This window comes from Nerophis lumbriciformis, linkage group LG05, assembly GCF_033978685.3.
Source record: "Nerophis lumbriciformis linkage group LG05, RoL_Nlum_v2.1, whole genome shotgun sequence".
NCBI lineage: Eukaryota > Metazoa > Chordata > Actinopteri > Syngnathiformes > Syngnathidae > Nerophis > Nerophis lumbriciformis.
In genome coordinates, this window is record NC_084552.2 from 20,667,051 (window position 1) to 20,680,243 (window position 13,193).

At 40.7% G+C, this 13,193-nt stretch overlaps 1 protein-coding gene across 2 annotated transcripts in view; it reads right to left on the reverse strand.

Moving 5' to 3' along the window:
• Positions 1-13,193, reverse strand: part of sorcs2 (sortilin-related VPS10 domain containing receptor 2) — a 445,201-nt gene that overhangs the window by 326,912 nt on the left and 105,096 nt on the right. The gene's annotated exons all lie outside the window — the stretch shown is intronic.

The window sequence follows — 13,193 nt, forward strand, 5'->3', positions numbered from 1 at the left end:
TCTGCTTCGCTGGAATAAAACACACTCAGATCCTCAGTTTCTAGCCGATACTACATAAAAAGTAACGTAAAATAACGCAGTAACGCATCATGTAGTAACGGTAACTGAGTTATTGAATATAAAAAAATAACGCGTTAGATTACTAGTTACCGCCGAAACTAACGGCGTTACAGTAACGCGTTACTTTGTAACGCGTTAGTCCCAACACTGCATATAAATGTTGGTCATATTGCAGTCTACACGTATCTCTTATGTGTGATAGTCATAGACTGGTCACTTTTATCATTTCACCATGTACCAAATAAAATAGCTTCGAGGTCGGTAAGCAAAACCAGAATTATTCCGTACATTAGGCACACAGGGTTATAAGGCGCACTGTCGAGTTTTAAGAGAAAAAAAAAGGATTTTAAGTGCGCCTTATAGTCCGTAAAATACGGTAAATAAAGATGTTTTTGCCATGAACATATATTTGCTCAACACATCCTTCAAATGGCTTGCATGCAAATGATGGCAGTACGCAAAATCTGATGGCTGATTTTCCACTTAAGAGTGAAAGCTTCTTCATTGACTTTCCAATAGTTTGCATTTGGAGGACATCAATATGAGTGATTTTGCCACACATTGAAGTCACGCGCAAGGAAACATGCTAACAAGCTAGTCAATGTGCGCACACGCACACACACACACACACACACACACACACACACACACACACACACACACACACACACACACGAGGAGAGGTGAACAACAGATGCTTGCTCTGGTGTGAGAAATGTCAGCAGTGCAGATGGCGACATATTTATTTTTGTGAACAAGATTATTATTCCGTGGACCACCGTGGCGACTTGTCTCAGTGCGATGACACGAGACATCTCATCCATAAAACATGGCGGCAGTGGGCGTTGTGGTCAAGCTGGCAGGCCGCAGCAGACATGCCCAAACTACTGTACTCAACAACGCTCTGTTTTTTGAAGCAGCACAGATGTAGGAATTAAACACACACACACACACACACACACACACACACACACACACACACACACACACACAAACGGAAAAAAAATCACAGTGAAACTAAATAGACTTTCAATTTTCTGCAGCTTTTAAGATGCATTCTCCTTGGCTTGTGAAATTGCCCTTTTTTCCCTTTTTTTTGGCTCGACTTGGATGTAAGTTATTGAGGTGTACACACACACACACACACACACACAAAATGCTGATTATCGGTCCTGCTAGACACCGACATTTATTTAACAATAACACCTTAACATTTGACAACCAAACAATTACACAAGGCGACTCTGTAAAAAATCTGGGAATTATCTTGGACCCAACTCTCTCATTTGAGTCACACATTAAGAGTGTTACTAAAACGGCCTTGGTACAAAATGTGGCTGCTAGACTTTTGACAAGAACAAGAAAGTTTGATCATATTACGCCTATACTGTATATACCTATATACATATATAGGTATACCTACATATTACGCCTATACTGGCTCACCTGCACTGGCTTCCTGTGCACTTAAGATGTGACTTTAAGGTTTTACTACTTACGTATAAAATACTACACGGTCTAGCTCCATCCTATCTTGCCGATTGTATTGTACCATATGTCCCGGCAAGAAATCTGCGTTCAAAGAACTCTGGCTTATTAGTGATTCCCAGAGCCCCAAAAAAAGTCTGCGGGCTATAGAGCGTTTTCTATTCGGGCTCCAGTACTCTGGAATGCCCAGAAAAGGGAGAACGGACACATTTTGGCTTAAAAACTAATAATAAAGGTGAAGTTATAACACTGAAACGCCCACAGAAAGGGGTGCTTTAAGACGGGCTAACGTCCAGTCGCAGTCGGCAACTGTTTTAGCTACTTCTAAATCACTAATCCTCGCCTCCATGGCGACAAATAAAGTAATTTCTTACAAGTATCATCCCTGCAGGACGAGGAATAGCTGAACATGCTTCACTTCACACCGTAGCTCACGGGCGTCACAATGTAAACAAACGCCATGGGTGGATCTACACCTGACATCCGCTGTAATGATACCAAGTACAGGAGCGTATCAAGGCAATACTATGATTACATAGATATTGTTTTAGCATCACAAAATCTTGTTTATTTTGCTTAAAATGTATATTATGTTTATAAACTCAGGAAATATGTCCCTGGACCCATGAGGACTTTGAATATGACCAATGTATGATCCTCTAACAACTTGGTATCGGATCAATACCCAAATTTGTGGTATCATCCAAAACTAATGCAAAGCATCCAAACAACAGAAGAATAAGTGATTATTACTAGAGATGTCCGATAATATCGGCCTATAAAGGCTTTATAATGTAATATCGGAAATTATCGGTATCGGTTTTTTTATTATCGGTATTGTTTTTTTGTTTTTTTTTATTAAATCAACATAAATAACACAAGATACACTTACAATTAGTGCACCAACCCAAAAAACCTCCCTCCCCCATTTACACTCATTCACACAAAAGGGTTGTTTCTTTCTGTTATTAATATTCTGGTTCCTACATTATATATCAATATATATCAATACAGTCTGCAAGTAAGCACACATGAGTGTGCGTGCTGCTGGTCCACTAATAGTACTAACCTTTAACAGTTAATTTGACTCATTTTCATTAATTACTAGTTTCTATGTAACTGTTTTTATATTGTTTTACTTTCTTTTTTATTCAAGAAAATGTTTTTAATTTATTTATCTTATTATATATATATATATATATATATATATATATATATATATATATATATATATATATATATATATATATATATATATATATATATATATATATATATATATATATTTTAAAAAGGACCTTATCTTCACCATACCTGGTTGTCCAAATTAGGCATAATAATGTGTTAATTCCACGACTGTATATATCGGTATCGGTAATTAATGAGTTGGACAATATCGGAATATCGGATATCGGCAAAAAGCCATTATCGGACATCCCTAATTATTACATTTGAACAGAAGTGTAGATAGAACATGTTGAAGCAGAAAATAATCAGATATTAACAGTAAATGAACATGTTGATTCAAGTGGTATTTTCTACCACTTGTCCTAATTTTGACAAAATAATAGAATAGAAAATGACACAATATGTTACTGCATACGTCAGCAGACTAAAATAGGAGCTTTTGTTTGCTTAATAATTAATAATCCATCCATCCATCCATTTTCTACCGCTTATTCCCTAATTTACTAATAAAAGAAAAGTTGTTTTATATATTCACTATTTTATTTAAGGACACAATCGCAATAAGAAACATATGTTTAATGTACCGTAAGATTTTTTGTTAAAATAAAGCCAATAATGCCATTTTTTGTGGTCCCGTTTATTTAGGAAAGTATCAAAGTATCAAAATACATTTTGATACCGGTACCAAAATATTGGTATCAGGACTACTCTAGTGTACAGCTCGTAAAGCAGCATAGATTTACTTTCGAAATCCAGCAGTTAAGTGCGAATCAAGATATTTGTGTCTTGGCTACAGTCGAGCAAGGTGGTAGTAGCGTGCATGAGTGCTGACTACACTGGGTAGCTGCGGGTTTTTGAGGGAAACATGTATTCCAACATCTACTGCGACATTCTGAAGATCTACTTATATGGTGGTTGTAGTATTATGGTCCGGGGTTGCACAAGTGCTGTGGTTCACCAAGAGGAACATAAATTCGGCTTAAGGACCCTTCAGTCCACTCACAGGATTAACAGCAGTCACCCTCTAATTGGTAGAGAGCCACTCTACCTTCTGAGCCATCTTCCCAAAAGACCAAGTGGTCAAATTCAGGAAGTAAACATGAATGTAATCAGTCCTCTCTTTGAGGAATGGTAACCATGGTTACGTGCCGCTTTCATTTGTTGAATACCGGGACACAATCGGATCTGGTCGCCGTCAGTTCTGATCAAACAAAACGATGCCAAAGTCTGTGACTGGCAGACGGCTAAAGAGATTTATTCTAAGAAGCCTTGTTTTTTTTTCTTTACACAAACATGTACATGCAAACTGATCCTTCATTTGTTTTAATTAGAGATGTCCGATAATATTTTACTCATTTTCATGCATTACTAGTTTCTATGTAACTTTTTTTTTATTGTTTTACTTTCTTTTTTATGCAAGAAAATGTTTTTAATTTATTTATCTTATTGTTTTATTTTTTAAAAAGGACCTTATCTTCACCATACCTGGTTATCCAAATTAGGCATAATAATGTGTTGATACCACGACTGTATATATCGGTATCAGTTGATATCAGCATCGGTTGACATCGGTATCGGTAATTAAGAGTTGGACAATATTGGAATATCGGATATCGGCAAAAAGCCATTATCGGACATCCCTAGTTTTAATAAATAAATACCAAGACCAAAGCTGAAAAAAAATCCCAGTTTGTTATATATCCTGTAAACCTTCCTGCTAACAATAACCACAAAAGTCAAATTACTGACTAAAATCTGAGGTGTACTGGAGAGGAGTCTACGCCGGATAGTCGAACCTCGGATTCAGGAGGAACAGTGTGGTTTTCGTCCTGGTCGTGGAACTGTGGACCAGCTCTATACTCTCGGCAGGGTCCTTGAGGGTGCATGGGAGTTTGCCCAACATGTGCTTTGTGGATTTGGAGAAGGCATTCGACCGTGTCCCTCGGGAAGTCCTGTGGGGAGTGCTCAGAGAGTATGGGGTATCGGACTGTCTGATTGTGGCGGTCCGCTCCTTGTATATTCAGTGTCAGAGCTTGGTCCGCAATGCCGGCAGTAAGTCGGACACGTTTCCAGTGAGGGTTGGACTCCGCCAAGGCTGCCCTTTGTCACCGATTCTGTTCATAACTTTTATGGACAGAATTTCTAAGCGCAGTCAAGGCGTTGAGGGGATCTGGTTTGGTGGCTGCAGGATTAGGTCTCTGCTTTTTGCAGATGATGTGGTCCTGATGGTTTCATCTGGCCAGGATCTGCAGCTCTCACTGGATCGGTTCGCAGCCGAGTGTGAAGCGACTGGGATGGGAATCAGCACCTCCAAGTCCGAGTCCAGGGTGGAGTGCCATCTCCGGGTTGGGGAGGAGATCTTGCCCCAAGTGGAGGAGTTCAAGTACCTAGGAGTCTTGTTCACGAGTGAGGGAAGAGTGGATCGTGAGATCGACAGGCGGATCGGTGCGGCATCTTCAGTAATGCGGACGCTGTATCGATCCGTTGTGGTGAAGAAGGAGCTGAGCCGGAAGGCAAAGCTCTCGATTTACCGGTCGATCTACGTTCCCATCCTCACCTATGGTCATGAGCTTTGGGTCATGACCAAAAGGACAAGATCACGGGTACAAGCGGCCGAAATGAGTTTTCTCCCTTAGAGATAGGGTGAGAAGTTCTGTCATCCGGGAGGAGCTCAAAGTAAAACCGCTGTTCCTCCACATCGAGAGGAGCCAGATGAGGTGGTTCGGGCATCTGGTCAGGATGCCACCCGAACGCCTCCCTAGGGAGGTGTTTCGGGCACGTCCGACCAGTAGGAGGCCACGGGGAAGACCCAGGACACGTTGGGAAGACTATCTGTCCCGGTTGGCCTGGGAACGCTTTGGGATCCCCCGGGAGGAGCTGGACGAAGTGGCTGGGGACAGGGAAGTCTGGGCTTCCCTGCTTAGGCTGCTGCCCCCGCGACCCGACCTCGGATAAGTGGAAGAAGATGGATGGATGGATGGAAATCTGAGGAATTTATTAGATCAAATTAGGCCTTAATGAGTTCCACTTAGACTCGTGTCCAATACCGGAGGCACCTGTAGTTTGCAAATATCATCCCAGCCTCACACACGTACACACACACAGACAAACACACACACACTTAAGTGTGGATGTTTGTTATTTGGCGGTGAGTGTTTGTTTATGCGTGCTTAATTGCGTGTTCGCCATGAATTTATTTGATGAATGCTGGCATGTGGTCTCTAGTGTGTCTGTTTGTGTACATTCGTGTGTGTGTACGTGTGTGTGTGTGTGTGTGTGTGTGTGTGTGTGTGTGTGTGTGTGTGTGTGTGTGTGTGTGTGTGTGTGTGTGTGTGTGTGTGTGTATTTGTGCGTGCCTGGCCTCTGGAAGTGTCAGATTAGTGGATTGGAGGAGAGAGAGCTTCTACCGTGGGGAGGAACAGCCTACAGTCTCATATGAGTATCCCGCTTATAGTGTCTCCACTTTCCTACACCGGCTTCCCAAACATTTTATTTTGACTCCTGAAGGACAATGCTAATCCATCATTATTTGTGCACTCGTTAACCATTTTCCTCCACCTCATCACTCACATTGTCTTCCTTGTTTGTCTTCTACACAACAACAACAGGGGGGAAAATACGCACAAAATACCCAAACATCAACATGTAATCATGTCAAGCTAATGTACTGAGTTTAATTACGTTAGTGTGCACAACTCTAGTATATTAATCTGAAATGTGTCCAGGCCGGTCCGCCAATACTTAAGACCAACATGAAGTGTATTTGGATTTGAATTACTTTTTACGTATTACTTACTAGAAGTCAGAGTGACGTGAAGGTCATTTTGTCACAGTTTGGTTGTGGCTTACTGCGCGGTTCGTTTTCCCGGGATGCAAACGGACGACTCCGGACAGGACTTGCGGGTAGGAACATCATTTAATTCTCAAAAAACACTCAAAGAGGTACAAAAACCGAAAACCAACCGACGAAACAAGGTGCCAATCGCACTCGAAACTAAACTTAGTTTAGGCTAGGAGACAAGCAAAACTAAAATGACGCGAGCATGAAGCAAACAAAGAAGCCAGACCGACTGACTGGCAAAGGCAGGCTTAAATAATGTCTCTTGATGAGCAACAGGTGAGCGTCCCGAACACAAGAGGCAGGTGCACTGCAACAACTGAAATCTAAGTAAGATTCAATATCTCAAATAAGGGTGATATTTGCTTATTTTCTGTCTAATAAGATAATTCTTCTCACTCAGCAGATTTTATGTTAGTCTTTTACTTGTTTTAAGTGTTTTGGTCCTAAATGATCTCAATAAGATATTACAACTTGTTGCAGAGATTTTAAGACCTATATTGAGTAAAACATGCTTGAAACTAGAATATCAAATGTAGCAAAGCTGTGTCATCAACACTCACAAGTATTAAACTACTTTTTTAAAGTAATAATTTCTTATTTCAAGCATGAAAAAAAAAATAGTGATTTTGATACAATTGTGTCTCATAATTAAAACAGATGACAGCCAAATGGACTTTATTTCCGATGAAACAATATAAAGTAGTACAGTTGGCACAGTACAGTAAACTGACAGTTAATATTTAAACATTTAACATGTGACATTTCAAACAATTTTGAACAGAAATGGTTCATGCACATTCAGATAAATTCTCGGCTGTATATATGCGCACTAATTGACTGAAAGAGCACGCACTTGGCGCGATTATGTCATGTTATCGATGGAAAAATGCATTTTTAGACCATATGATTTGCCTGAGCGGCTAGTAGACCCCGAGAGTGACAAGATGTTGCCTTGTTGCCTTTCCATTAAGAACAATAAATTAGTTTTTAGTATAATTTTGCTGGTTTCAAGAAATGTAATGCCGAGCGCATATCATTATGTCAAGATAATGGCATTTACTTAATTTTAGAATATTTTTCAACATATTGAGCAAAAAGGTCTCATATTTTTATTTTCTACCAAGAAAAGTGCACTTGTTATTAGTGAGAATATACTTATTTTAAGGTATTTTTGGGTTCATTGAGGTTAGCTAATTTTATTTGTTTTGGAAAGTCTTGACAAGCCAAATTTTCTTGTTCTATTGGCAGATCATTTTGCTTAGTTCAAATAAAATACCCCTAAGTTTTGTAATTTTTTTTCTTGTTTTTGAAAACTAACTTTTTGCAGTGTGCAAATAATAAGTAGCCATGGTAACAAACTCAGGAGGTGCATTAACAGGAACAAAACAAACAGAACACACAAAACATGATCCGGACCACGGATCATGACACATTTAAATTGGTGCAGATTGACCAAGACCATATTATGATATTTTCCACCAATTTTAAATATGTCAGAGGTGCCACAATCGTGTTTTGGAAAACAAAATGTACCGCTGTTGTGCATTTTATCCACATTTTTATATACACAGTGCACTTCTCCAACTTAATACCCACCATATACCACATAGAACAACGTAACATTTAAGAGTGGGATAGGAGGACACAAACATTAGCAACTCGAGTGTAATGATTCATCCACTTCATCAGGCCTGGGCAATTATTTTGACTCTGGGGGCCACATTAAGGGAAACAATTGTGTCAGGGATTTTTAGGAACAAAATCTCACAATAATGACTGATTGAAAGCTAAAAACGTTATGACAGACCGCATTAAAAAGCGGAATGGAATTAAAAAATGTTTTACTGAATGAGACACCCAGAATGTACCGTATTTTCCGGATCATAGGGCGCACCGGATTATAAGGCGTACTGCCGATTAATGGTAAATTTTTTTATAATTTTTTCATATATAAGGCGGACCGGATTATAGGGCGCATTAAAGGAGTCATATTATTATAATCCATCCATCCATTTTCTATTTTTTTCTACATTGAAAACCCTTCCTTGTGGTCTACATAACATGTAATGGTGGTTCTTTGGTCAAAATGTTGCATAGATGATGTTTTACAGATCATCTTCTAGCCGCTTTCTGACAGTCGCTTCCAGATGCGTCGTTTTGTGGGCGGCCTTATTTACGTGGCTCACCTTCGGCAGAGTCTTCTCCCCGTCATCTTTGTTGTAGCGGTGTAGCGTGCAAGGACAGGGGTGGAAGAAGTGTCAAAAGATGGAGCTAACTGTTTTAATGACATTCAGACTTTACTTAAATCAATAACAGAGCAGCATCTCCTCATCTGGAAACAACAAGTGTGTCCCGTGAAAAAACATCTGACAGGAACTCCCTAATAACTATAGTTCCTTTGGTGAATAATGTAAACTCACTACACCGGTATGTTTTAGCGCTTTCATGGCGAGTTTACTGTCAGAAATAAGTAAGAACTTTACACTACTTTATATTAGAAATGGCAACAGCGGAGGATGAATGTCCCATAACAAGAAGACAGTGAAAAATAACAAGCTTATCGACTACGGCAGGGGTGTCAAACTCAAATACAGAGTGGGCCAAAATTTAAAACTGAACAATGCCATGGGCCAAGGTTGAACAAATTAACCTTTTAATAGGGACCCAAACAAGTTTTGCATTAAATATTGAACAAGCAAGGTTATATAACTTTATAGTGACATGCAAAATTGAGTTTCAAATAATAATAATAATAATTAAAAAATATCAATGGTATATCAAATACAATTTAAATAAAAATTGAATGCCTCTTTTCTATTTGCAGCCTGCTGAGGTAACATTAACTTTTTCCACAGGCTAATACATTTGAAAATAAAATAATGAATAAACCAACCATTCAGGACTTTAAACTGCTCAGTTTGCAACACACTGATCTAATCTGATGTGCCCAAGCCAGATACCTGCCATCTTTTCTTGGATGCCAGTTCATTAATGTCGGGGCTCAGGCTCTGCTGAGGCATCCCTCATTATCGAACAAAGGTGTTCGTCAGTCATTATACCTCGTATTCCACAGTCTTGGGGGCACTGCTTTTAACGTCCTCTACGAGCTGACGTCACGTCCGCTTTTCATCCCTTCTAACAATGTGCCCGCCCAGTCACAAGATATGAGCGGCTCCTGTACGCACACACACGTAAATGCAAAGCATAGTTCATCAACAGCGATACAGTTTACACTGAGAGTGGCAGTATAAGCAACTTTAACATTGTTAGAAATATGCGCCACACTGTGAATCCACACCAAACACGAATGACAAACACATTTTGGGAGAACATCCGCACAGTAACACAACATAAACACAACAGAACAAATACCCAGAACCCTTTGCAGCACTAACTCTTCCGGGACGCTACAATATACACCCCCGCTACCACCAATTCCCCCCCCCACACACACACACACCTTGTAGCGTCCCGGAAGAGTTAGTGCTGCAAAGGGTTCTGGGTATTTGTTCTGTTGTGTTTATGTTGTGTTACTGTGCGGATGTTCTCCCGAAATATGTTTGTCATTCTTGTTTGGTGTGGATTCACAGTGTGGCATATATTTCTAACAATGTTAAAGGTTTTTATACTGGCACCCTCAGTGTAACCTGTATCGCTGAAGATCAAGTATGCGTTGCATTCACTTGTGTATGCGTGCCAGAGCCGCACATATTATGTAACTGGGCCAGCACTCGTTGGACTGGACGAAAAGGGGACGTTACAATTCTCGGGAGGGGCACTGAAATTTGGGAGTCTCCCGGAAGGTTTGGCAAGTATGAGAATTAGCGGTGTACCGCTGTATTTAATCGGCGGGCCAGCTCTAGTGTTAATTTGATATCACCTTAAGGGCCAAGCGAAATTACACGGCGGGCCAAATTTGGCCTGCGGGCCAGAGTTTGACACCCATGGACTACGGTGTCATCACGGACTACAAAGGTGGACACGCGTGATTCTTCAGGATTTATGCAGATCCCAAATACAGATCAGCAGGTACCAGAAGGTAAGAAAAATTGCTTTTGCATAATATTGCGAAACAAAACGCCAGATAATATGTCTTACCTTATACACACACCATAATAATAACTTTAATGTGCCGACAATCCATCAAGTGGTGTGGCTTCATAGCCAACCAAAGTCGTACTAAAACATTTTGAGAGATTTTAGAGCGCCGTGTGTAATGTTCTATATTTTCAATGGAACATATAAAATGTTGGTGTTGTTTACTTGAGTCATATTGTCATCATATGGCAGTCTAAACATATCTCTTTTGTTTGACTGCCATCTACTGGTCACACTTATCATTAACCATCTACAAAATAAAATAGCTTCGAGGTCGGTAAGCAAAACCAGAAATATTCCGTACGTTAGGCGCACCGGGTAATATGGCACACTGTCAAGTTTTGAAAAAAAAAAGCATTTTAGGAGCGCCTTCTAGTCCAAAAAATCAGAGGTGCCACAATCGTGTTTTGGAAAACAAAATGTACCGCTGTTGTGCACTTTATCCACTTTTTTATATACACAGTGCACTTCTCCAACTTAATAGACACCATATACCACATACAACAACGTAACATTAAGGAGTGGGATAGGAGGACACAAACATTAGCAACTCAGGGTGTAACGATTCATCCACTACGTCGATCCATCGATTTATACTTCAACTACATTTATCTGTGCTTGACAAGCTGACCTTCCGGAATATATACAAACCCCAAAACCAGTGAAGTTGGCACGTTGTGTAAATGGTAAATAAAAACAGAATACAATGATTTGCAAATCCTTTTCAAACTATATTCAATTGAATAGACTGCAAAGACAAGATATTTAATGTTCAAACTTAAAAACTTTGTTATTTTTTCATCAAATCATATCATCAAAAGGTTCAGAGAATCTGGAGAAATAACTGCACGTAACATTGAATGCCCGTGACCTTGGATCCCTCAGGCGGTACTGCATCAAAAACCGACATCAGTGTGTAAAGGATGTCACCACGTGGGCTCAGGAACACTTCAGAAAATCACTGTCAGTAACTACAGTTTGTCGCTACGTCTGTAAGTGCAAGCTAAAACTCTAATATGCAAAGCGAAAGCCATTTATCAACAACACCCAGAAACGCCGCCGGCTTCGCTGGACCCGAGCTCATCTAAGATGGACTGATACAAAGTGGAAAAGTGTTCTGTGGTCTGACAAGTCCACATTTCAAATCGTTTTTGGAAACTGTGGACGTCGTGTCCTCCGGAACAAAAGGGAAAAGAACCATCCGTAATGTTATAGGCGCAAATTTTAAAAGCCAGCATCTGTGATGGTATGGGGGTGTATTAGTGCCCAAGACATGGGTAACTTACACATCTGTGAAGGCACCATTAATGCATGAAAGGTACATACAGGTTTTGGAGCAACATATGTTGCCATCCAAGCAACGTTATCATGGACGCCCCTGCTTATTTCAGCAAGACAATGCCAAGCCACGTGTTACAACAGTGTGGCTTCATAGTAAAAGAGTGCGGGTACTAGACTGTCCTGCCTGTAGTCCCGACCTGTCTCCCATTGAAAATGTGTGGCGCATTGTGAAGCCTAAAATATGACAACTGAGACCCCCGGACTGTTGAACAACTTAAGCTGTACATCAAGCAAGAATGGGAAAGAATTCCACCTGAATTTCAACATAAAAAAAAAATTTTTTCCCAAGATGGCGCCGCTTAGTGGCTGCTGGTAGCAGGAGCTCTGTGCTCTTGTGTCATCATTTTGTGTTCCTGGTGTTTCCATGTGTTTTTTTTTGTTGTTTTTTTGCCTTTTGGTTCGGGACCCTTTGGGCCTGTGTGACAAGGGGTGGCACTTTCATGACTTCTGCTGAGCTTTTTTGTGGGCTTCTGGATCTGCCTCCCGGGAGCCTTTTGGCTGTGGGGACCAGCTGCTGGGTCTCTGTCACACCGGAGTCCGTTTGGAGAGACTAGAGGAGAGGAGATGCGGATGAAGTAACAGGGCTGCGGAGCTGGCGCTGGGCGCCGGGACGGACAAGCTTCACGGTATCTTGGCTGAATGAGCAGGTATCGGACGCCCCGGTCTCCTTGGACGCATCGTCGATCATCCATGCGGACTGAACACTGGCCGAGAGTTGGTTGGCGGCCGAGAGTGGTTGCTTTGTTGGGTCTGCTCCTGTCTCTGGCCATGCTCCCCCCCACCCCAGCGGACGATGGCGTGGAACACCACCACAGTGTGTGTGGGTGTTGAAGTGATGTTTTTGTTTGGTTGTTTGTCTATGCATGGTGCAATCGTGTGTGCGCAATGTACAAACCCCGTCTCCATAAGAGTTGGGAAATTGTGTTAGATGTAAATATAAACGGAATACAATGATTTGCAAATCCTTTTCAACCCATATTCAATTGAATGCACTACAAAGACAATATATTTGATGTTCAAACTCATAAACTTTTTATTTTTATTTTGCAAATAATAATTAACTGTGTGTAGAAGTGTTAGAAGTTGTACCAAGAAAAATTCCTAGTTTGTGAACAATGGCAATAAAAACTATTCTGATTCTGATTCTGATTCTGAAGTGGCACTGCTGGAGTGGCAG